The 24,364-nt window shown below is 42.8% G+C and overlaps 1 long non-coding RNA gene across 1 annotated transcript in view; it reads left to right on the forward strand.

The window, feature by feature from the left end:
• Window positions 1–6,114: 6,114 nt before the first annotated feature.
• The window catches only part of LOC125964174 (uncharacterized), a 178,191-nt gene continuing 159,941 nt past the window's right edge, over window positions 6,115–24,364 (forward strand). Inside the window, exon 1 of the long non-coding RNA XR_007476833.1 lies at window positions 6,115–6,298. This is a non-coding gene — a long non-coding RNA (uncharacterized LOC125964174). The remainder of the gene's footprint in view (window positions 6,299–24,364) is intronic.

Here is a 24,364-nt window from a genome sequence, read left to right on the forward strand (position 1 = left end):
TACTGAAGCCCGCACGCCTAGAGCCGGTGCTCCGCAACAAGAGAAGCCACCGCAATGAGAAGCCTGCGCACCGCAACGAAGAGTAGCCCCCACTGGCTGCAACTAGAGAAAGCCCACACGCAGCAACCAAGACCCAACGCAGCCAAATATAAATTAATTAATTTAAAAAAAAACACAAAAGGAAAGCAAAAAATCAGTTTAGTCAGAAGGAAGGTGTTTTTCCAGAGCCACATCAGAGGGGATTTGTAGGAAGTAAATGCTTCTATAATGGGTGAAAACAGGTATGTAAGGATTTTCCAACATTGCCTAAAACTATTCCCAGATAGCTTTTTTAAGTGTCTACAGTAATAATACTAGTATTTGGATATCAGAAACAGAAGTGTGAAAAAATTGTTTCCCTAACATAAAAAACAGGTCTAACCCTAACAAAAGCCGGGTGTCCATGTGACCAAGTCTCTGCATAGAGTCACAAATAAGGAAGTATATTACTGTGTCCCAAAGTAATAAAAACTAGATTCCAATATTTACTCATATCTCTCAAAGACTATCAACAGAAACCCAATTCGTAAACCTCAGCAAATTTCCCAAATCCAAATTCTCTCCAATACTCAGTCTATGATATTTTTTCTTCCTCCCTCCACCTCTCCCCTCTCCCCTACCTTTTTAGTATGTAAATCAACTTAGCTTCCGTGCTAAGTCTTCTGTGCTTTCTTCCCACTTCTCAGATTTTGTCTATTTCTTCGTGTCTCTTTATTCCTCCAAGGACCTGGGAAACGGAGCTGGCAATGATCCTGTAGAGAGGGCCTACTTTAAAGAATGGCTTCTGTGTTGATAAAGCAATTCCCTGAATAACACCCAGTAACTCATCATTGGTAACAGCTGCAGTTTAGCGGAGAAACAGATCAGGTGTGTTTCCAGGAAGGAGAAAGAAATCACACCAGCTATTTGAATAAGGAAACTTTAACATAAAGAACTGTTAACTAGTAGAAGGTGATTAACTACTAAGAGGAGTAAGGGAGCCCCCTAAAGGGTTCAGAAGTATCCAGTGCAATAAAAAGAAGGTTTTACCTCTAGGCTGAAGAAACTGGACAAAGAAAGAATTAAGGAATTAGGAAACCTCTTCCAAGAGGATGTGGCTACTACAAGAACACACAGCCTGGGGCTTCCCTGGTCGCGCAGTGGTTGAGAGTCCGCCTGCCGATGCAGGGGACACGGGTCCGTGTCCCAGTCCGGGAAGATCCCACATGCCGTGGAGCGGCTGGGCCCGTGAGCCATGGCCGCTGAGCATGCGCGTCCGGAGCCTGTGCTCCGCAACGGGAGAGGCCACAACAGTGAGAGGCCCGCGTACCGCACAAAAAAAACCCCAAAACAAAAAAACCACACAGCCTGACAAGACGAAGAAACAGCAGAGTCAGACTAGAGCTGTGTCTAGAAAGAGTTCTCTATTAACAGAGTTTGTGAGCATGAGACAGGCCAGGACCTGGGGCCCTTTGCGGCAGTGCTGCAGTGCTTTCACCTGGATAGGCTACAAAATACAAAGAAACTATAAGGGACTAAAAATAACCGTGTGCACGTGCAGCTGGGGCACATTCTGGACAAACGATACAAAAAGACCAAAAAAAGCCCAACTGCCACTTCTGAAGTGCCTGGAAAGCAGGGTACTGCGCATGCTCCCTGCACACAATACCAAAAGGGGTGGGCAGACCCCCTAAGCTACCCCTACAGCCCGACCCCTGGACACACCCCTACCCTCACCCCGTATAAGGAACCAGCTCGCGCCCCCCCTTGGGAGCAAGCAAGCAAGGGAACCTGTTGTTTGGTCTCACTCCCTGCTGCTAACCCTAACTAACTCTAACACTGTAACCCGTGTTTACAATGTCTGGCTCTGATAACACAAAGCTGTGTAAAGAAGGGTAAACTTGGAGCTGAGAGACAATAAATTGATAAAGGTACAGATCCTGACCAGTCAGAGTGGATGCCAGCCGTAAACAACCAGTACAGACATACTGGTGTGTATTAGTTGAGTATCACCCTGCAAAGATGTTGCATTTTTCTAGACTCTTGTTTCAGCTTTCCGCTGCATCCCTAGAGCTTGCATGTAAGAAAAACCTGGGATATAGGTTCTGTACTCAGAAATCAAAGAGATGCAATTGGAACAGGGCAGGTGATGAGGAGTGGGGTGTCCAAAGGATAATTTTTATTGGAGACATTTATAAAAATACAAGTTGTGAGCCATTGTTCTTGACGACTTGTATGCATTTTCTAAGTTAGAGCTTACAGCAATCTTAGAAGGCTGGTGTTATTCCTGTCTTCCAGGTGAGAACACTGTGCTTCACAGACGCTAGGCAACTTAACGAAGTCACACAGCTAGTAAGTGGCGGAAAAAAGATAAGAGCTCACATCAGCTTGATCATCACCAAGGTCTGCTCAGTCCTATTTTCTTAGGGAAATGTGTTAAACTGCTAGTTTTATAAGCTGTTGCTTTACATGTTTCCAGGCTATCTTCTTAGGTGCATATCTGTTCATGGTTCTTGATGTAAAGGTCTTAAAACTGCACATAATGCCCCCCCTTGTCTCTTATGATGATATGAAATTCTATTTTATCTATTATTGAAATTGCTCTCCCACCTTTCCTTTGGTTTCCTTGTATGCGTTTTCCTATTCCTTATTTTCAAGTTCTCCATATCCTTTCATTTCAAAAATGTCTCTTAGACAACATGTTACTGGATAGAGTGGAAGAGGATGTTTTGCAATTATCATTTAAAAAAAATTTAATCTGAGAGTCTCCTTTTTGCCTTTGATTCTAAAGTCTGTGCACTTTAGAAATAAAGTGCACACTACATTTCTCCACAGAACAAGCTGGCAGGCAGTTGGGGAGATTCAGAAGCGAGGGAGGACCAGACATGAGACCAGTGGTCAGTGTCTGGGTGCCAAGCCCTGCAAGGGCTGTGGAGAGAAGACCAAGGTAGGACCTCAATTTTCAGAGAAATAGGATAATAGACGAGAAAATGATGTAGAGCCAGGGACCTCTTCTTAAAATTGGGGGTGGAAGTTGGGAGTCTGGTCATGGGGGCACAAGCAAGGTTTGCATTATTAGAGGTCAAGTCAAATGAAGTAAAGTAAATGAAAGAACATGGTGTTTACAAATATTAAAATATTTATGATTCTGCTTCCCTATATCACAGGGACTTCTTTAGCAGGTGTGCTAAATGACTTTTCTCAGTAATGCATTCCAAAATTAGCGCTTCCTTCTTCCAGTGTTTGTGTCTTTTCCATCTTCGTTGTCCTAATGGTTGTATTTGAGGGTAAACCAAATTTCTTGAAAACAATTGAACAAAACAGCTTCTTGCAATTATTCTTTTACTGGAAGGTTGAATTACTTAACCATCTCTCTCCAACCAGTTCTTGTGCATACTCCCTGCCATCAAAGCCACTCCTCTCTCGTGCAAAAAGAAATTGTCATCAGACACCATATATCTAGAACTATTCGTCACAGAAAAAGAACTGGAAAGACTGTCAACAAGACACTCCCAAAGAGTCATCCATTTGCCTGATTTATTATTTTCCCCTGATAGTCACTCAGATTATTCAGTGTCCCAGAAGAGGAAAGTTTGGAGTTCTACTGATTCTTGCTTTTGTTCACTAACTATGGAAAAGTTATCTTGTATTATTTGGCAAGTGGATACAATCTCTTACATAGAGAGAGCGTTTTCCAGGTTTTGAAACACTGTGAGGTGTATTAACGCCATTTAAAGCCTCCCATAGCTCACTGAACTGGAATTTAATCGTTGGGGAAATGAAGGCTGAGAATGGTAGAATGATGTTTTAAAGATTACAGAGAGTCAGTAACTACACTGGGACTCAAACTCAGGATTTCTGACTCCAAATTCAGCCCTCTTTTCAGTTTCATATTTTTCCCTCCTCTCCTTCAGTGATTTTTGTCCTCTGTCCTCCCTCAACCATAGCCATGGTCCTACCTTAGACCTTGCCATTACTAACAATCTACTTATCATGTTAGTTTTAAACATCCCAACTACCACCCACTTTTATTTTTCCAGCGTACTCCCTCTTGACCCTGACCCCAACATTTCTTTGATCCTACCAGGACCTATAATCCTACCTCTTGACCCCATGTTCTGACCTTCTGACTTTCCCAGCTCAGATTCTACAGTATAAAATTGTCATCGTTCCCATACATACATCTTCAGCTCCCTTGCCCCCATCTCTTTCCTCATAGATCTCCAACCCTGGTGAAATCTAATTTGCCACCAATTTTGCAATATGGCAGTTGGCAGCCAAACGTGGCTGAGAAACACCAATACACACACACACACACACACACACACACACACACACACACACAGACTCATTATCAGTCTCTGAGGGTTTCCCTCAATAAACAGCATGCTTCTTCCCCATCCATGTTCTCAACAAGTTGAGAAATAATGTAGAATAAATACGGAGGCCAAAATCACCTTTATGATTGACAGAGACCAGATTAGAGGACAGGCTTTAGGTATGTTGGTCAAAGCCTTGCTGATACTAAGTCCCAGGACCCACCCAGCCCCAGTAGCAGTGGCAGCAGCACTGAACTTAGAGCTCTACCTTCAATGACTTCCATAATTCAATCACTCCTCACCATCTTTTTTTTTTTTCATTGCAGTACGCGGGTCTCTCACTGTTGTGGCCTCTCCTGCTGCGGAGCACAGGCTCCGGACACGCAGGCTCAGCGGCTCCGCGGCATGTGGGATCTTCCTGGACTGGGGCACGAACCTGTGTCCCCTGCAGCGGCAGGCGGACTCTCAACCACTGCGCCACCAGGGAAGCCCCGGAGTGAGCCTTTTAAATCAGTAGTCCTCAGCCTGTGTAGCTAAAGTTGAGAACCACAGCAGTCAGATGTGTCACTCCTCTGCTCACCCCCTGGTCCCCACCCATGACCTCCCATTTTGCTCAGAATAGAGGGAAAAGCCCTTTAAAAGGCCTGCAGAGCCTCATGGGACCCTCCGTAACTCCCAACCTCACGTCCAGCCACACTGGCCTCCTCGCTGGTCCTTAAACACACTAAGCCAGCTCTTCCTTGGGGCTTTTACGTGCTCTTCCCTCTGTCTAGAAAGCCTTTTCTCAAGCCTTTCCTCACTCCCCCACTTCCTTCAGATCTCTGTTCAAACATCTCTTTATTAAGAGGCCTTTTCCAAGTATTCTGTCCGAAGAAGCACGTGCGCGCACACACACACCCCCATCCTGTTCTACCCTCTATTAATCTGCTGAATTTTTCTTCATTGTACTGTTGACTGTCATTGATTGACTCTCACCCCCACTAGAACAGAAGCTCCATCAAGGCAGAGATTTTTCCTGGTTTGTTCACAGCTATGTTCTCAGCGCCTAGAACAGTGCTTGACACAGAAGAGGAACTTAATAAATAGCTGTAAATGGATGAATGAATGAATGAGCCTCTCCTTTGCAAACTGTCAGCTCAACCACGCTGCCTTCTTCTTGATCTACAAGACTCAAAAAGCAGGTTATCATCAACCAAGAGATATCCAACCGAGGACACCAGCTATGACTTTTAACTTCCTAAAGAGAAATATTATTGCATAGGAAAACTACCATCTCTCCTCTCTCCTTCCCTCTTCCCAAGCCCTTCCCAGTTCCTCTGGAACAAGATGAACTCTAAGCAGCGTATGCTGAATGAAGCCTGAGTGTCCCCACGGGCGAGGTGCCCTGACCAGTTTGGCTTTGATGAGAAGCAATGTGGCAGGGTGTTCATGGATCACTGCCACTGAGAGCATGTCCTGCAGGGGTCCGTCCACACTGGAGAAAGTCACACAATCCCAGTCCACAGCCTGCAGCCAAATCAACAAAGGAAGACAGGATCAAGGACAGAATCCACAATGGATCATCCTGTGCCTGTCATTAACAGAATCCCTAGGTCCTGGGTTTGCCAAGGGAGGGAGGCAGAGGAGGAACAGAAAGGAGGAAGTAGATTTTTGTTCAATGCATTTATTTAAAAATATTTTTTTCTTATAAGTAACATATTGGAGAAATTTAGGAAAATCTTATAAGTAAACTGAAACAAATAATTTTTCATGATCCCACTACCCAAATATAACAACTGCTCAGATTTTTTTTTTTTTTTTTTTTGCGGTAGGCGGGCCTCTCACTGTTGTGGCCTCTCCCGTTGCGGAGCACAGGCTCCGGACGCGCATGCTCAGCGGCCATGGCTCACGGGCCCAGCCGCTCCGCGGCATGTGGGATCCTCCCGGACCGGGGCACGAACCCGTGTCCCCTGCATCGGCAGGTGGACTCTCAACCACTGCGCCACCAGGGAAGCCCAACTGCTCGGATTTTTATGAGTTTCTTTATAGTCTTTGTCCTATGAACTTCTTCTTTCTTTTTCTTTTTTTTTTTTGTTACTGATGTAAACAACACAATGGCCTGCCTTGGCGAAATTTCTGATCATTTCTGTAGGATACTGCTCCAAAGTTTGCACTCAAATGGATGATAATTTTAAGGCATTTTGAGATACACTGCTTTATTGCTTTATAGAGAGGTCATACTAATTTACATTCCCTCCAGCAGGGCATGAAAATACATACCTCACTTGGCCTCACCTGACCTCACCTCACTTCACCTTACCTCACCTGCCCTCACCTCATCAGTGCCAACCAAAATCACCTTGAAAACATTTGAATCAAAACACTGTAAAAAGATGCAGTCAACAGGCATTACCATCTGACTACCTTAAACCTCCCAGAGAGGCAATGAAAAGGCAAGGGGAAAAGTTTGACAGATTGAGATGCCCTCTTAGTCTAAAAAAAAAGTGCTTCTCATCACCTGCCTTGTCTTTTATAACCACCATTGACCACCTCCCCACTTCTCTTATCAGATCTGTGGCCAATCAAACCCTTGTCCCAAGGGCTCCTCTTCTTCACTAAAGCCAAATTAAGCTATCTCTGTCTTTTTTTGGTAATTTCCCTGCATTAACTCCTTAGGAATCTCCTGAGCTCAGAGCCCACTGCCCTGGCCACAGCAGCTTTCTCAATGGCTCTCGAATTTGGCCTCTCCCATTCCTGATTTGCTGCATTGCTTTCTCTTCCTCTGTCATTTGGAGATTAGGAGGAAATATGCAAGCATCCTACCTTGGGTTTTTCTTCTGTGGGTGTGTATGTGTGTGTGTGTTTAAGGACTCAAAATACTTCAGAGTGTGGTGATGACGAAGGTGATGATGTCACTGCCCTCTGCAGCGATGCCTGGCATTGACTGAACATTCCAGTCACTGTACTCAGCAACAGGAAACACGTGTCCTTTTAACCCTCACAGCTGCCCTATGGGCTGGGCACTGTTATTACACCCATTTTATAGATTAAGGAGCTTTAGGGAAGGAGGTTTGATTTAGGTCCCTTAACCTGTAAATAGCAGTGCCATGCCTAGAGCTCTATCTGACTCCAAAGATGATGTTCTTAAACCTTCTTCCCCTGGGTTCGCCTCATATCCATGCCAAGCATTCCCAATGTTTCCACTCACCCATTCTTTTAATAACACTGTCATCATCGTCAAATTTTGAAATCATATCTTATATATTTGCAGAAAATGTATTTTCCTTCCAAAGATTTCTCAAGATCCTGGAGAAGGGGGAATGCTATTACCCCTCACTGTGGACAGCTGCTCCAGGCTACGTTATGGATCGTTCCTCCCTTCTTATAACTTTTCTCCAGGTGGCGGTTCATCCCAAACACCCCAACACTACCTCTGTCCCAGTGTACACATGGCTTCACTTTGCTCTCTCCCTTCATGACACTGCTATACCCAGAGTTGGATACAGATAGCTTTGCTGAAGACTTAAGAGGAACAGGAGGAGATTATTACAGAACAGGAGGGCTTGAAACCGGCAATCAGATTTCAATGCTGCAGAGTCTGGTGATGAGCCAGTATAGTGGAGTGCATTCAAGAGCAGAGACTCTGGAGCCCAAGTTCTCGCGCTACCAAAAAAGAGCCTTTTCGTGGTGGGGGGAGGGGGGATGCTGGTTGTTAACAGTGGCCTCTGTTCTGACTGGTTAGAATTCATGCCCGCATCTGTTCAGATTGGTCAGTTTCTGCTGGTGTCTATTTTGTTTGCTATCAGCACCATGCTGGTTATTAAACTTTTTGAATATCACCTTCTTAGTATTGGAATTGTAGCATTTTTGTGCCTCCATTTCCTCGTCTTTTTGCCAGAGGCCACAAAGCCCTTTGGGGTTGGAGTAGGGGAGGCTACTTATTGTGGTGACTGGCATCTGAAGATGGATAGGAGGAAGCTTAGAAAATGAGACAGCTCTGCACATTGATGCTGAAATAGACCGTCAGCTTATCCCGTGAGACTGGACCCTGAGTGGCACCATAAAAAAGTCCTAAATTCATCTGACCATTTGCTGACAATTACAATTTCATGAGGGCAAAAGCCATTTGTGGCCAATGCTATAAAAAACTCCTAAAGTCACTCCTTGCAAGAAAACAGCTTACCATCATCTGCCCGAGGTGAGTGAATTTCAGATAAATGAGCGCCAGAGGAGTCTCTGGAATTAACATAAGAGATTTCCTGGGAAACTGACAGAATTATACAAAGCTGCTACTTTTAGACTAAGCTTGCCTCAGAGGAAGAACTCACAATAGATTTAACTATATAAAAATGTAAATTATTTTGTTTAAAAAAATTATAAAAATGCTAACTACAAACCAAAAATATGTATGTTACAGTATATGGCAGACAAAGAGCTTAATCTCTTTAATGTATAACATACCCGTTAGTAATGTTTGGGGAGAGGCTGTGTAACAATATAGAGAAAACATTGTCTTTGGACCCTAATTTTTTTTGTTTTAATAAATTTATTTTATTTATTTATTTATTTTTGGCTGCATTGGGTCTCTGTTGCTGCCCGCAGGCTTTCTCTAGTTGCGGCGAACAGGGGCTACTCTTCGTTGTGGTGCACGGGCTCTAGGTGCATGGGCTTCAGTAGTTGAGGCACACAGGCTTCAGTAGTTGTGGCTTGCGGGCTCTAGAGCACAGGCCCAGTAGTCGTGGCATACGGGCTTAGTTGCTCTGCAGCATGTGAGATCTTCCTGGAGCAGGGCTCAAACCCGTGTCCCCTGCGTTGGCAGGTGGATTCTTAACCACTGAGCCACCAGGGAAGCCCTGGACCCTAATGTTTTTAAATGGCCAAGAAACACAAGTAAACAAAACAGAAAGAGTAAATGTAAATGACTTAAAAAGTTTTTGAAAAAAAATCTGCATCATTGATAACACATTTAAATTAAAAAAATTTCTTTGCCTGTCAAATAATTTATTCATATTCATTATATATTTAAAAGTTGCTAAGAAAGTAGACCTTAAAAGTTTTCATCACATGAAAAAAAATTGTAACTACGTGAGATGATAGATGTTAACTAGACTTACTGTGGTGATCATTTTGCAACGTATGCAAATATCAAACCATTCTGTTATATACCTGAAACTAATATAACGTTATATGTCAATTATATCACATAAAATATTTTATTGCGGGCTTCCCTGGTGGCGCAGTGGTTGAGAGTCCGCCTGCCGATGCAGGGGACACGGGTTCATGCCCCGGTCCGGGAGGATCCCACGTGCCACGGAGCGGCTGGGCCCATGAGCCATGGCCACTGGACCTGCGCATCCGGAGCCTGTGCTCTGCAACAGGAGAGGCTGCAACAGTGAGAGGCCTGTGTACCAAAAAAATATATATATATATATATATATTTTTATATATATATTTTTTATTTCTTCAAAAGATAAATATTGAGCACATGTTACATACAAGACACTGTTCAGGCTCTGGAGCTTCAGCAGTGAACAAGGCATACACAAATGCCACCTTCTTGGAGATTTCATGCTAATGTGAGGGACAGATGAAAATAAACAAAGAAATAAAATAAAATGTATAGTATGTTAGATGGTGGTAAGTGCTCAAAAGAAAAGTAAAGCCTTAACCGTGGGGAGGGACGAGTGCTGCTTTTGACAGGGTGGCCGGGGATGAGTAAGTAACTGAACGAGATGAAGGAGTGAGGCATGCAGCTATCTAGGAAAAGGGCTTCTCAGTAGAGATGCCAGAAAGCTCAAAGGCCCTGAGGCCAAAATGTGGCAGCTGTGTTCAAGGAACAGCAGGAAGGCTGAGTGGCTAGAATAGAATGAGCAAGGGAGAGGGTAACAGGAGTAAGGTTAGAGAAAGGGGGTGAAGGCCAGACGATACAGGGCCCTGTAGGTCATTGTAAGAACTTCAGCTTTAACTTGTAATAAGATGGGAAGCCACCGGAAGGTCTGGGGAGAGGAGGGTGTAAACAGATGTTTCAGTTTGCTACGACTGCCATAACGAAATACCGCAGACTGAGTGGCTTGACCGAGAGAAATTTATTTTCTCAGTTCTGGAGGCTGGAAGTCTAAGATCAAGGTGTGGGCAGGCTTGGGTTTTGCTGAGGCCTCTCTCCTTGGCTTGCAGAAGGCTGCCTTCTTGCTGTGTCCTCACATGGTCTTTCCTCTGTGTGTGTGCATCCCTAGTGTCTCTCTGCGTGTCCAGGTTTCCTCTTCTTATAAGGACACCAATCAAATTGGATTAGGGCCCCCCTGGATGCCTTGTTTTAACTTAATCATTTCTTTTAAGGCTCTATCTCTAAGTATAGTTATATTCTGAGGTACTGGGAGTTAGATCTTCAACATATGAATTTGGAGGGACACAGTTCAGCCCCCAACAACTGATTTACATTTTAACAGCATCTTTCTCACTGTTGGGCTACGAATAGATCTAGGTTCCCAAGGGCAGAAGCCAGGAGACCAGTTAGGAGGTTATCTCAACAACCCAGACAAGAGATAATAGTGGCTGGGACCAGGTAATAGTGACAGAGGTAGTAAAAGGGATTGCATTCTGATCATTTTGAGGATAGAGAGAGCTGACTGGATCGACTGATGGACTGAATCCTGGGTAGGAGGAACAAGACAGGAGTCCAAGGATTTTAGCTTGAACAACTAGGAAAACAGCTCCTGGTTATTGATCAGGGAAGAAGACGTAGGTTTTGTAGCAGAGGGGGAGGGGTGATATCAGAATCTCTGTTTGGTATTTGGACATGTTAAATGTGAAATCCCTATTAGACATCCAAAAGGTAGTTGGATCTATGAATCTGAAGTTCACGGGAGAGATCAAGATGGACATAAAAATTTGGGGCCTGGAATTCATTTCAACCCAGCCCAAGACTCTCAGGGGTGGGCAAAGAGCCCTGTTTCAACTCTCCAAGATCTTGAAACAAGGCAATTCACTTGCTTTGAGTTTTTGTATCAACCTTCTAAACTTGGGACCTGCAAGTGGAGTTATTAGTCTGTAAATGACTAAAGTAAAATCAGGCTCCAATGACAGTCTTCAGGCCAAAGCAAACTTTTCTTTGGTTTATATCCAGAAAGGAGACCTCATAATCAGAGTTTGTTAAAATGCTGTTGCCCTCCCCCCAACTCTAGGAATTTGACTACTCTAGGTACCTCATATAAGTGGAGTCATACAGTATCTGTTCTTTTTATAAATTACTTCTTAATTTAAAAAAGACCGAACACATGAGAACCAGTTCAACTTGGTTGAACCCCCATGATCACAGCAATTAACAGTTCAAACATGATTTAATCTGTTCCCTCAATGTCTCAATAGGACAAGACCTAGCAATTTCTTGGGAAAGACACATTTTTTGTATATTCCTATCACTCCCAAGTTCCCTCAAACCACTGTGGATGGGAGTGGAGCAGAAGTTCCAGAACGCGGGAAGGTTTAGGGATGCTAAAACATCATCACCGTGGGCCTGTCACGTCACCCCAAATGACCGTTGGCCTGAAAATATTTGTTGTAGAGTAAGAACTATAATGGGATTATTAATAATTAGTTATACCAGCTGTCATCTAGTAAACACTGTGGGCCAGGTCCCATTTAAGCGCTTCATAGGTATTAACTCATTCCATCTTCACAGCAGCTCTGTGAGGACAGGTATAACCATTATCCTCGTTTTGCAGATGAGGAAATTGAGGCACAGGGAAGTTGAGTAACTTACTCACGATCACCCAGTAAGTAGTCGAACTGGTTTCAACGAGAGCAGCCTGGCTCATTGCCCATAATGCTCTTCACCAGCGGTTCTCAAACATGAGTGCACATCAGAATCCCAGGAGAGCCTGTTAAAACAGATTGCTGGGCCCACCTCAGAATTTCTAATTCAGTAGCTCTTGGATGGAACCCCAGAATTTGCACTTCTAGCACAGTCCTAAGTATGCCACGCTGCTGGTCTGGGGACCACATACTGAAAACCCTGGCTCCTAGTAAGGAGTTAAAGGTAACTGCATCTGCTACGAATCAGGCACTTGACAAGTACAGCAACACTATGAGGGGTTGTTCCCATTTTCGACTCAGGATTTGAGCATCATCGAGATTAAGGACCCACTTAAGTTCACAGAGGTGGAAGTGTGAAGCCTGCGTTCAGGACCAGCTTGCTGAATGCCATAGCCCCTTTCACACCCACCGTCTCCCTGACAGAGCCACACGGGGTGCTCTCGACAGGATAAAAATTGGGCACCTCTTCAAAGCAATGCTCAGTAAATATATGTTGTTTATTCTAGTGGAGGCAGGTGAAATAGATTTCCTGTTAATAGAATTATACATACCTGGCACATATATCTTTATGTTAAAACATAGAATGAATCCCTTGCATTGAATGGCAGCTAACATTTTAACCTCTTTGGCAGTGTCTTTCATTTTATATTACTTCTGTCACTTATAACTGGGTAGTATTTGGTCATTCACAGTCATTAAGGATGACTTAATGGATGTAGTTTCAAAGTCTTGTTCAACATTTATGTTTGTTTCTATTTTCTTTTCTGATTTTCATGTTGGCATAATATTTCCTTCATTTCTAAAGTTCTTTTTCAATTGATCAAACCAGACAAATTCTGAGAAAAACTAGTAAAGGGTTTAAGTTTCAGACTTTCAGCTGACTCTAGGAACCAACTTTGTATTACTATCAGCTGATTGGTCTCAGAATTCGTGAGGTCTTTAATTGGGCTACTTGCAACATACTTGGACCCAGAGCAGAGTTTTTGCTTCTCATTCCAGGTTGCTGTCTACTTTGGCAAGATAGGGACAAATTTAAATTTGTCCTCATTACATAAAGAATGGTATGTAGATACCTGGATTAATTGGTGCCCTATTTCTATTTTTTCCCAACGTTGCTGTGGTCCACACAGTTGGCTACCCAACCTAAATCTTCCTTGGCAATGCAGCCCTGCTGTTGTTCAGTATTGAGAGTGCAGCAATGTGGTGAGGGAAAGTGGACCCTTCCCCCAGCTGCAGGGAAAAAAATCTGATTGTTCTAAAACCAGTTGTGCAAAGGTGTGGTCTAACCTCGGTCAGTGATTGGACTAGGGGTATACATGTGACCAAGTTCTGGCCAATGAGATGTACAAGGAAAACTGCTGGGGCTTCTGGGAAAGATTTTGCTCCCTGATAAAAGTAGGGAAAGCTATTCTACTTCTTTTTCTTTCTCATTGCAAAAAGTTTTATACTACTTGTTCCCTTTGCAGAACATTTAAAAAAATAGTGTAAGTTACTGCCTAATTCTCTAGTGAGCATTGAATCAGTGGTAAAACTGCTCTCCCTGAAGGGATAAAATATCTGGAGTTCTATAGCTTTCACCCTACAGCAGTTGGGGCAGGGTCTGCAATGCTTGGAGTCCACTCCTAGGGACAAAGAATACCTGGATGTCAGCCAGCTCTCTGCCTGGTCTCTGGACATGGGCCCAGTTATCTAATATGGGAATCTCGGTTGCTATATGTTCTACAGCTAAATTACATACGAATTACATATGGAGGCTCAGATAGGCTTATGGCTTAAATAACTTCCCACAAAACCAGCCATTAAGAATTCAATGTAGCTGGTGCAGAATAAGACAAATCTCTATAGGTAGGTTTTCTGGATTCCAGGGACTCCTCTGGGCTACATTTAGGCCCTTGCAACTGTTTAGTTGCTACTGCAGTTGTACACCACTTACTAATTAAATTATCAAGAAACCAAGGACTATAGCAACAACTTTGGCCTGGAATTCATTTCAACCCAGCCCAAGACCCTCAGGGGTGGGCGAAGAGCCCCGTTTCAACTCTCCAAGATCTTGAAACAAGGCAATTCACTGCTTTGGGTTTAAATATCAACCTTCTAAACTTGGGAACTGCAAGTGGAGTTAGTCTATAAATGACTAAAATAATCAGGCTCCAATGACAGGCTTCAGGCCAGACACAGGGCAAAAAAACTTCTCTTTGGTTTGTAGCCAGAAAGGAGACCTCACTGCCAGAGTCTGTCAAAATGCTGTTGCCCCCAACCTCAAAGAAGAACCAGACTTTCATTGTCTCCATGAAAATATTGAACTGTTTTATAGTTTATGATTCTGAATTATTCTTGCCCAGTGTTTTTCAACTTTTTAAAAAATTAAATCAGGGGCTTCCCTGGTGGCGCAGTGGTTGAGAATCTGCCTGCTAATGCAGGGGACATGGGTTTGAGCCCTGGTCTGGGAAGATCCCACATGCCCCGGAGCAACTGGGCCCATGAGCCACAAATACTGAGCCTGCGCATCTGGAGCCTGTGCTCCACAACAAGAGAGGCCACGATAGTGAGAGGCCCGCGCACCGCGATGAAGAGAGTGGACCCCGCTTGCCACAACTAGAGAAAGCCCTCGCACAGAAAACGAAGACCCAACACAGCAATAATTAATTAATTAATTAATAAACTCCTACCCCCAACATCTTCTTTAAAAACAACAACAACAAAAAAAAACAGAAACAGGAAAGAAGTGAAAATTAAAAAAAAAAAAAATTAAATCATGTCCCCTTTAGAGCTTTCTCACACTAAATTTTTATATCCCTACCAGCCAAGATTTAGTCAGTTTTGTTTCCTGTAGTGTGATGAATGAAAACAATAACTATACGGCATAATCTTTTCTGAACCAAAGACACTTCTCCATTCTGCTATGTGCCCTGGAGATAGTGCCCCATCCCCGATTTGAGAATGTGTGTTCCGGTCTTGAATAATCCTAATCCTTGCACTTTCAGCCTGAGGTGAGTCATTTATTTCTAAATGTGAATAAGGTACATACTGTGTAAAGTAGAAATTTTATTATATTTGAATTTCTGTGACCTGGGTAAGAAAACCTGTACAAAAGAAAAAGATCTTTCATAATCTCCACCCTTGCTTTTCTCATATCTACTTATTTTATTTTTACTGCTTCACTCCCCCCAGTTGGCATGAATTATTGGTTACACATCAGTGCGCATTTTGCTTTTATTACACTTTCCCTTGGATCACTAGAACTTTATTGCTTGTGCTATGAATATTTCTTTAATATGAAGAGCCTGTGACTTCAATTAAATTAAAACATTATTCTATCAAGTATGTACTACATGCCTGTTATAGGTTGAATTGTGTCTCCAAAAAGATATGTAGAAGTCCTAACCCCCACACGCGTGAGTGTGACCTTATTTGGCAATAGGGTCTTTGCAGATGTAATCAAGTTAAGATGAAGTTATACTGGATTAGGGTGGGTCCTAAATCCCATGACTAGTGTTCTTACGAGAGGAGAGAAGTTTTGATACAGAGACAGAGACACAGAGGGAGAACACCATGTGAAGACAGAAGCAGAGACTGGAATGCTACAACTGCAAGCCAAGGAATGCCAAGGATTGTGGACAAACACCAGAAGCTGGAAGAGGCAAGAAAGCATCCTCCCCTTGAAACTTCAGATAGAATGTGGTCCTGCCGACACCTTCATTTTTTATGTCTAGCTTCTAGAACTGTAGGACAGTAAATTTCATTTGTTTTAAGCCACCCAGTTTGTAGTACTTTGTTACAGCAGCCCTTGGACACTAATACAACATCCAACTTGATGATTTGATATATAAAGATAAATAAGATACAATTCCTCTCCTCAAGGTCCTCACAATCTAAGAGAAGACACAGCTCTGGACATTTTAAAATTACAAAATATTAGTGTTTCATAGTGTGAATATAGAAATCTGTACATGCTATAGAGACAACACAAAGGAGGGAATACAGGAGAAGCTTTGTAAAAACTGTGAATTTTAAAAATTCTTAATTTTTTTTATATGCGAAAACACTGGCCTTTTTAGTGAATCCTTTTTCTCTTTTTTGTTTGGTTCCCTTCCTTTTATCCTCCCCTTTCAACCCATATCAGTAAGCACTCCCTTACTCTAGTTAACCTTGTTAATACTCTGGTATTAATTTTTTCATATTTTTCTCCAAGCTTAGGTAATCAATCGTATTCTTACACACATATATGTTGTCATTGTTTATTTTATAAAAATGTGATCATATTGTAGATATTTTATGTATCTTTCTTTTCTCAACAAAACCTTGTAGAAACGCCTCCATTTCAATCGATATAGCTCTAAGTCATTCTTTTTACTGAGTGTATAATATTCCATCCTGTAAGTATACCATTCTTTTTAAATATATGCCAGCCAGCTTGGTAAAAAATGACAGCATTACTTTAATTTGCATTTCTGGACTATTTGTGTATTTTAGCAACTTTTTATGTGTTTTTTAGCCATATCACTTTGGCTTTCTTGAATTGTCTTCTCATATTGTTTGTTCATTGTTTTGATTGGGTTGCTTACTCTTTCTAATCAGTTTTTAAGAGTGTTTTGATTATTACCAGTATTAATGGTATATCCAAGTCTACCATTTATCATTTGATTTTCTTCCTTCACTATATTTATCATATCTTTGTCATAAAATTTTTGGTTATATCATCAACTATGTCTATCTCTTTTTTAATAGCTCCTGATTTCTAGTTTATGTTAGAAAGATCTCAATAAATAAGTCATGGGGATGTAATATACAACATAGTGACTAGAGTTAATAATGCGCTATTGTATATTTGAAAGTTGCTAAGAGAGTAGATCTTAAAAGTTTGCATCTCAAGGAAAAAATTTGTAACAACGTATGGTGACAGATGTTAAACTAGATTTATTGTGGTGATTATTTCACAATATATATAATTCTAAAATCATTATGTTGTACACCCAAAACTAATATAGTACTGTATATCAATTATAACTCAATTAAAAAAAAAAAACCTCCTCTGCCACTTACATGTAGCCTCCTAAATTTTCTTTTTTCCCAGCTTTATTATAGTTAAAAAATGAAAATTATGTATATTTAGGTAGTACAATGTGATTTTTTAAGGTGTACAAAGTGATGATTTAGTATATGCACACATTGTGAAATGATACCACAATCAAGTTAATTAGCACATCCATCCCCTCACATAGTTACTATTTTTTTGTGTGTGTGACTAGAACACTTAAGATAACGATTTTAATCCTTCATTCTGTTAAGGTGTTGTATCATGTTTATTGATGTGCATCCCAGGAATAAATCCCACTTGATCATAGTGTGTGATCCTTTTAATGTGTTGTTGAATGCAGTTTGCTAATATTTTGTTGAGGATTTTTGCATTCATGTTCATCAGGGTTATTGGCCTGTAATTTTATTTTCTTGTAGTGTCCTTATCTGGCTTTGGTTTGAAGGTAATAATGGTCTCATAAAATGAGTTTGGAAGTGTTCTCTCCTCTTCAGTTTTTTGGAAGAATTTGAGAAGAATCGGTATTAATTCTTTATATGTTTGGTAGAATTCACCAGTGAAGCCAGCTGGCCCCCTGGGCTTTTCTTTGTTGGAAGTATTTTGATTACCAGACTTAATCCCCTTACTTGTTATTGGTCATTTCAGATTATTTTTTTAGGATTCAGTCTTGGTAGGTTGTAGGTGTCTAGGAATTTTTCTGTTTCTTCTAAGGTATCCAATTTGTTGGCATATAATTTTTCATTGTAGTCTCTTATGATCCTGTGTATTTCTGTGGTATCAGTTGTACTGTCTCTTCCTTCATTTATAATTTTATTTATTTGAGTCCTCTGTCTTTTTCTTTCTTGATTAATCTAATTAACAGTCTGTCAACTTTGTTTCTTTTTTCAAAAAACCAATCCTGAGTTTTACTGATCTTTGCTTTTGCTTCCCAAGTCTCTATTTCCCTTATTTCTGCTCTACTCTTTCTTATTGCCTTCCTTCTACTAACTTTGAGCTTAGTTTCTTCTTCTTTTTCTAGTTCCTTGAAGGTGTAAAGTCCCTGGGAGGACAGGGTTGGCCCCTGAGGATGGCTGATAGGAGCTGAACCAAGTCACAGGGCTGCTTCAGAAGCTGCAGTCAGACCAGAGTTGGTGGGCTTACCTTTGGTTGGTGGGTCCAGGAGGAGTGTGTCTCCCACTGGGTCTTGAGTGGGCAGGACTGCTCCTGACTGCAGCTGAAAGGGGCAAGAACCGAGTCATAGGTCTGCTTCAGGCTCATAGTCAGACTGAGGTCTGCAGGCCTACCTCCAAGACACAGAGGGGCATGTCTCCTGGTGGGCCTCTGGGCAGACAGGAGTATTCTTGGCCCGTGGCTGAGAGGGGCTGTAGCCCAGATACAGGCCATTTCAGCATCTGTAGTCCGACTGAGGTGGATAGGCCTACCTACAGGAACACAGATGGGCATGTCTCCTGCCAGGTCCCTTGTCAGATGGTGCTGATGGCAGGATCAAGGCCAAATGGGGCTGTAGCTGAGTCCACAGGTTGTTTCCAGGTCTGTAACCAGGACCACAGTTGGTGGATCCGCCACCCGGACACGTGCCTGCCTTCTCAAATGGGTCTCCTCCGCCTCGGGCTCCACCAGGGTTTCACAGTCTCCTCTCTGGATCCCACAGGACCCCCACACAGGCACTTTGTCTGTGAAAAGCTGCCAAATTATTGTTACTGAGGGGGAATATAAGTGAGGGACCTCCTATTTCACCATTTTGCTAATGTCCTTCCAGAGTTTCTTACAGAATTTATATTTTTTTATTTTGCTTTTTACACGTGACTTTAATCTTATTTAAGTTTTTTTTTTTTTTTTTTTTGCGTTACGCGGGCCTCTCACTGCTGTGGCCTCTCCCGTTGCGGAGCACAAGCTCCGGACGCGCAGGCTCAGCGGCCATGGCTCACGGGCCCAGCCGCTCCGCAGCATGTGGGATCTTCCCAGACCGGGGCACAAACCCGCGTCCCCTGCATTGGCAGGCGGACTCTCAACCACTGCGCCACCAGGGAAGCCCTAAGATTTTTTTTATCGGATAGTCTTTCCCCACTGATTTGAACTACCCTCATTATCATATATTACATTCTTACACACACTGAGATCCATTTCTGGATCCTCAGCTCATTTCTACTGATTTTGTTTGTTTGTCTGTTTGCTTGTTTTCGTCTGTTCCTAGCTTAATCCCAATTTTATTTACCTTCAATGTCTTCTCAGGCAAGCACGCTTCAGTCTCCTTTTGCATATTTTTCTTGGCTATTGATATTTAGTATTCATTCTCCCATATAAACTTTAGGAATCAAGGTCTCAGGTGGGGTACATGTCTAGCACAGCCTGAGTCACATGCCCAGGGTGGGAAGCCAGTCTGGCTGCTTCTTTTCTAACCATCAAACACCAAAGGTCTTATTTTGATTGCTCCCAGGGATCTCAGACCCTCACAACAGAAAAAGTCTGATAACTTCTCTTGCAAGAGATAGCAAGGTGGTTGCTTTCTATGCCAAGAAGATAATTTACACTCCTGGGGTGAACAAAGGAACATCTATTACTAGAGCAACAAAAAAGAAAAAACACACGTTTTTAATCTCTGCTGTATCATATTAAGGAAGTTGGCCTTTATTCAACGTGTAGGTATTTAGTTAGCCATTTAAAAGTTTTAGGTGCAAGAGTCACAAGATCAGTTTGGCAGCAGTGAAGAAGACAGAATACAAGGAAAAGAAACCAGAGACAGGAGGCCCAGTTAAGGTACAACTGCAACAGTCCAGGCAGAGATGACAAAGACCTGAAATAAGGCAATTGCCAGGGACGTAGAGAGAAGAGGACAGATGTGAAAACCATTCAGCAGGTAGAATGGACAGGATCAGTGATTGGTTTGAGGTTGGGTTAGATAAGAATCCAGAATGACCGCTGGATTTCTAGCCTGGGTGGCAGAGTGGATGACGTACAGCTAAATGACACAGCAACACAGGAGGAGGAGTAGACTTGGATGACAGTGTAGATTATGAACTTAGTTTGGGGGCACATTGAGTTTGAAAGTCTGTGAGACATTCAAGTGGCAATACTTGGTTGACATGAAGAGTATAGTGGATTTGGAGCTAAAGGGAGAGCAAGACTGGACAAGTGACTTTGAGAATCACCAGGATATATGTGGTAGTAAAAGCTATGGGGAGGAGAGCTGAGGATGGAACAGTGAGGGACACCAACATTTACCAGAAGAGGGGGGATTGGAGACAGCAAGGGGTTCTGAGAACCAGCCATTTAAGAAGCAGAAAGTGATAGCACAGAAGATCAGAGAGAAGAGCTTCAAGAAGGAGGAGGTGGGGCTTCCCTGGTGGCACAGCGGTTAAGAATCCGCCTGCCAATGCATGGGACACGGGTTTGAGCTCTGGTCCGGGAAGCTCTCACATGCCGTGGAGCAACTAAGCCCGTGCACCACAACTACTGAGCCTGCGCTCTAGAGCCTGTGAGCTACAACTGTTGAGCCCAGGTGTCACAACTACTGAAACCTGTACGCTTAGAGCCTGTGCTCCTCAACAAGGGAAGCCACTGCAATGAGAAGCCCGTGCACCACAACAAAGAGTAGCCCCCGCTTGCCACAACTAGAGAAAGCCAGCCTGCAGCAACAAAGACCCAATGCAGCCAAAAATAAATAAATAAATACAAAGAAGGAGGAAGTGGTCAGTTGTGCTGACGGCAGCAGAGAGACCTCAAAAGTATCCAATGGATTTGGCAATTACCAAATGGTGAATTTGGTGAAAGCAGTGTCAGTTGAGTGGGGTGTAAAGAAGTCAGTTTTTTTTTTTTTTTTTTGCGGTATGCAGGCCTCTCACTGTTGTGGCCTCTCCCATTGCTGAGCCCAGGCTCCGGGCGCACAGGCTCTGCGGCCATGGCTCACGGGCCCAGCTGCTCCATGGCACGTGGGATCTTCCCAGACCGGGGCACGAACCCGTGTCCCCTGCCATCGGCAGGCGGACTCTCAACCACTGCACCACCAGGGAAGCCCAAGAAGTCAGTTTTTAAATGTAGAGTGAAGTCAAAGAGTGAGAGAATGTGTCAGATGTCTCCCCTTTGTCCGTCCAGATCCACACTCTACCCTTCACCACTGTGTTCTTTGTCCCAGATATACAGTAACATCAATATGTTCCCTTGACTCTGTTGAGTTTGACCAATGGTGAGCCTTGGGAGGAGATTGAAGGGAAGAAGGAGAGTGAGGTGGGGATATATATTCACCCAACTCCCTTCCTACAGGGTCTGCTGCATTCACTCAACCATAGTTCATAGCCTTCTCCAGCTGGGTTCAGGTAACCACTCCCTCCTGCCTCCTCTCAGGCCTCAGAGCGGTAATAGCTCTGCTTTACTGGTCTTAGGGTTTTCTACAACCCCTTGTGTTTCTCTACATCCTGCTCACACCTTTGTAAATAGTCCTTTATTAAACCTTCCTCAAATTATCCAAATTCGAGCACACCATTTGTGTTCTGCTGGAACCCTGAATGATGAGGGGGGAACCTTGGCTGGGAAGAGTAGAAAGATAGAAATATGCAAAGACAAGGGAGGTTTTGTCACAGGATTTATTTTTTAAGGGTTAGAGAGCTTTGGATATACTGACAAGCTCATGGAGTTTTAACAGCCAGGGCCTATTTCAAAGGTGTGATCTGAGAGGAAGGAAGAAATAGGCAGAGAGCTCTTTGCTAGCCTCTGGAGTTGATGACAGTACAAGTGGCCTCACCGGTGTTGCTCGAGACATTCTGGATCCTGTGTTTCCAGTTTGACCAAGAACAGTCCATTTGACAGGTTTGCCCATGGTTGTGCTGGCAAGTGTTGGTCTGAGCAATGAGCTGATAGAAAAGTAGACACAAAGGCTAAAGAAGGAAAATGAACAAAGATCGGGACCTCAGCAAACCCAGGCACCCCTCATTGCACCAAGGCAGTCAGACAACGAACAAAGTTGTTGGTGTTTTGTAAATTTTGCCAGGCTCTGCGTGACCCAGCCTTGCTTACCTTGCCAGTCTCCTCTTTCGTGTCTTTTGCAGGTCGCTGATTCCATCTCTGCCCCGAGGGCCTCCTTTCTCTTTCTCAAATAATAATAAGCTCTGTTCTGCCCTTGAGCTTGAATTCTGACCTTTCCACTGCCTGCAACCTGTCACTCTCCCCAAGTCTCATCCTGGCTAACTCCTTCTCATGCTCAGAGCTCATCTTCAAGGCCGCTTCCTCAGCAGGCCGACCACCCCAGTTCAAACCCATCCCCTTGGTTCCTCCCCGTCAGGCAGCCCTGGACTCCTCTTTCAAAGCAGTCGCCACATCTTAAAATTTATGGAGGTGGAGAATTTTATTCAGAAAGTCAACTAGATTTTATTACAAGCCTTTTGTTTTTGTTTTTTTTTTAAATTAATTAATTTATTTTTTGGCTGTTGGGTCTTTGCTGCTGCTCTCGGGCTTTCTCTAATTATGGCGAGCGGGGGCTCCTCTTCGTTGTGGTGCGCGGGCTTCTCATTGCGGTGGCTTCTCCTGTTGTGGAGCACGGGCTCTAGGCGTGTTGGCTTCAGTAGTTGTGGCACGTGGGCTTCAGTAGTTGTGGCACGTGGGCTCAGTAGCTGTGGCTCGCAGGCTCTAGAGAACAGGCTCAGTAGTTGTGGCACACGGGCTTAGTTCCTCCGTGGCATGTGGGATCTTCCCGGACCAGGGCTCGAACCCGTGTCCCCTGCATTAGCAGGTGGATTCTTAACCACTGTGCCACCAGGGAAGTCCCAGTTTTTGTTTGTTTTTACATCTAAGTCTTGAATTCATCTGGAATTTATTTTTGTATATTGTATAGGATGAGGCCTCGTTCACAGTCTAAACTTCTTAGCACTTTGCTGGACCCTCTTAAGCACTTCCTTTCACTCACTCATTCTTTCAATAAGCATTTAATGGCTAATGACCTCGTACTACGCCCTTTATTGCACACAGAAAATAAAAGAGAATATCCTTATTGCAAAGGATAAAAAGAGAATAATGACCAAGCTACTGGGCCTTAGGACTAGAGAGTACCTCAGTATGTTTGGGGAAGCAGACTTGTGAATGGAAAAATGACAGCATAACAAGGTAACTGCTTTAGTGATGCAGGATGATTATAAACTAATGGAATTCGGGCAAAGAATGCATTTCTGTTCATTTGAGTCTTGCACTGTTTGTAACATATGTCTTACCCACTGGAATCATTTAATAAATACTTTAACAATTAACCTGAGTGTAAATTTTTTAAACTTTCACTTTTCTCCAAAGTTCCAAATACATGTTCAGTTACTTCCTATATTTCTCCACCAGGATGTCCCATAAGCATTTCCAACTCAGATGTCTTAAATTCTTTACACCAAAACCTGGTCCTCCTTTACTCTTTGCCTCAGTTGTCTGAGATGGAAAGCTCAGAATCATTCTCAATGCCACCCTCTACCTAACCCTACCAAGGGTTACCAACTCCTGGTCACCAAGTCCTGTCTAGTCTAGGTCATAAATACTACGTGATCCATTTTCTTATTCCCACCGTCTTGGGTCAAGCCTTCATTATCAATTCCCTGAATTGGTAAAAAAAAAAAAAAATTCCAATAGATCATTCTGCCTCTTCTCTTTTTTCTCTACAATCTTCTAACTGCCACCACAGTGTTATTTCTGAAACAAATCTGAATCTATCGCTCCCTTGCTTGAAACCCTTTTGTGTTACCAAATATTTTTAGGATAAAATTCCAAATTTTTGACAGGGCCCAATAGGACTGCCTCTCTCTGGCTACAGACAAATCTATCTCAGACAAATAATCTAAAATATGGAAAAAGTTATATATGAAAAATCACTCATTGTATACTATATAAGTTTTCTGTTGCTACTGTAACAACTACTGCAAACTTAGAATTTAGTGCCTTAAAACAACACAAAGGAAAGATGGGAAGATCTCTGGACTTTGTAACTCTGGATTTATTTTTGTGTAGATGAATAACCTCTATCTGCTTAAGTCATGGTCCATTGGATTTTCTATTATTTGCTGCCAAATGCAACTCTAATTTATAAAAGTACTTCTATAATTAAAATAAAGAAAAAATCATCTGATTCTAAGTTACATTTCCCCAATTCCTTCTAATCCCTTTAAATACTCACTTCTTTCTCTGTCTAGCAAACACCTACTCATCCTTCAAAGCCCAGCTCAAATGTTACACCTGT

The sequence above is a fragment of the Orcinus orca genome, chromosome 4, assembly GCF_937001465.1.
Source record: "Orcinus orca chromosome 4, mOrcOrc1.1, whole genome shotgun sequence".
Classification (NCBI taxonomy): domain Eukaryota; kingdom Metazoa; phylum Chordata; class Mammalia; order Artiodactyla; family Delphinidae; genus Orcinus; species Orcinus orca.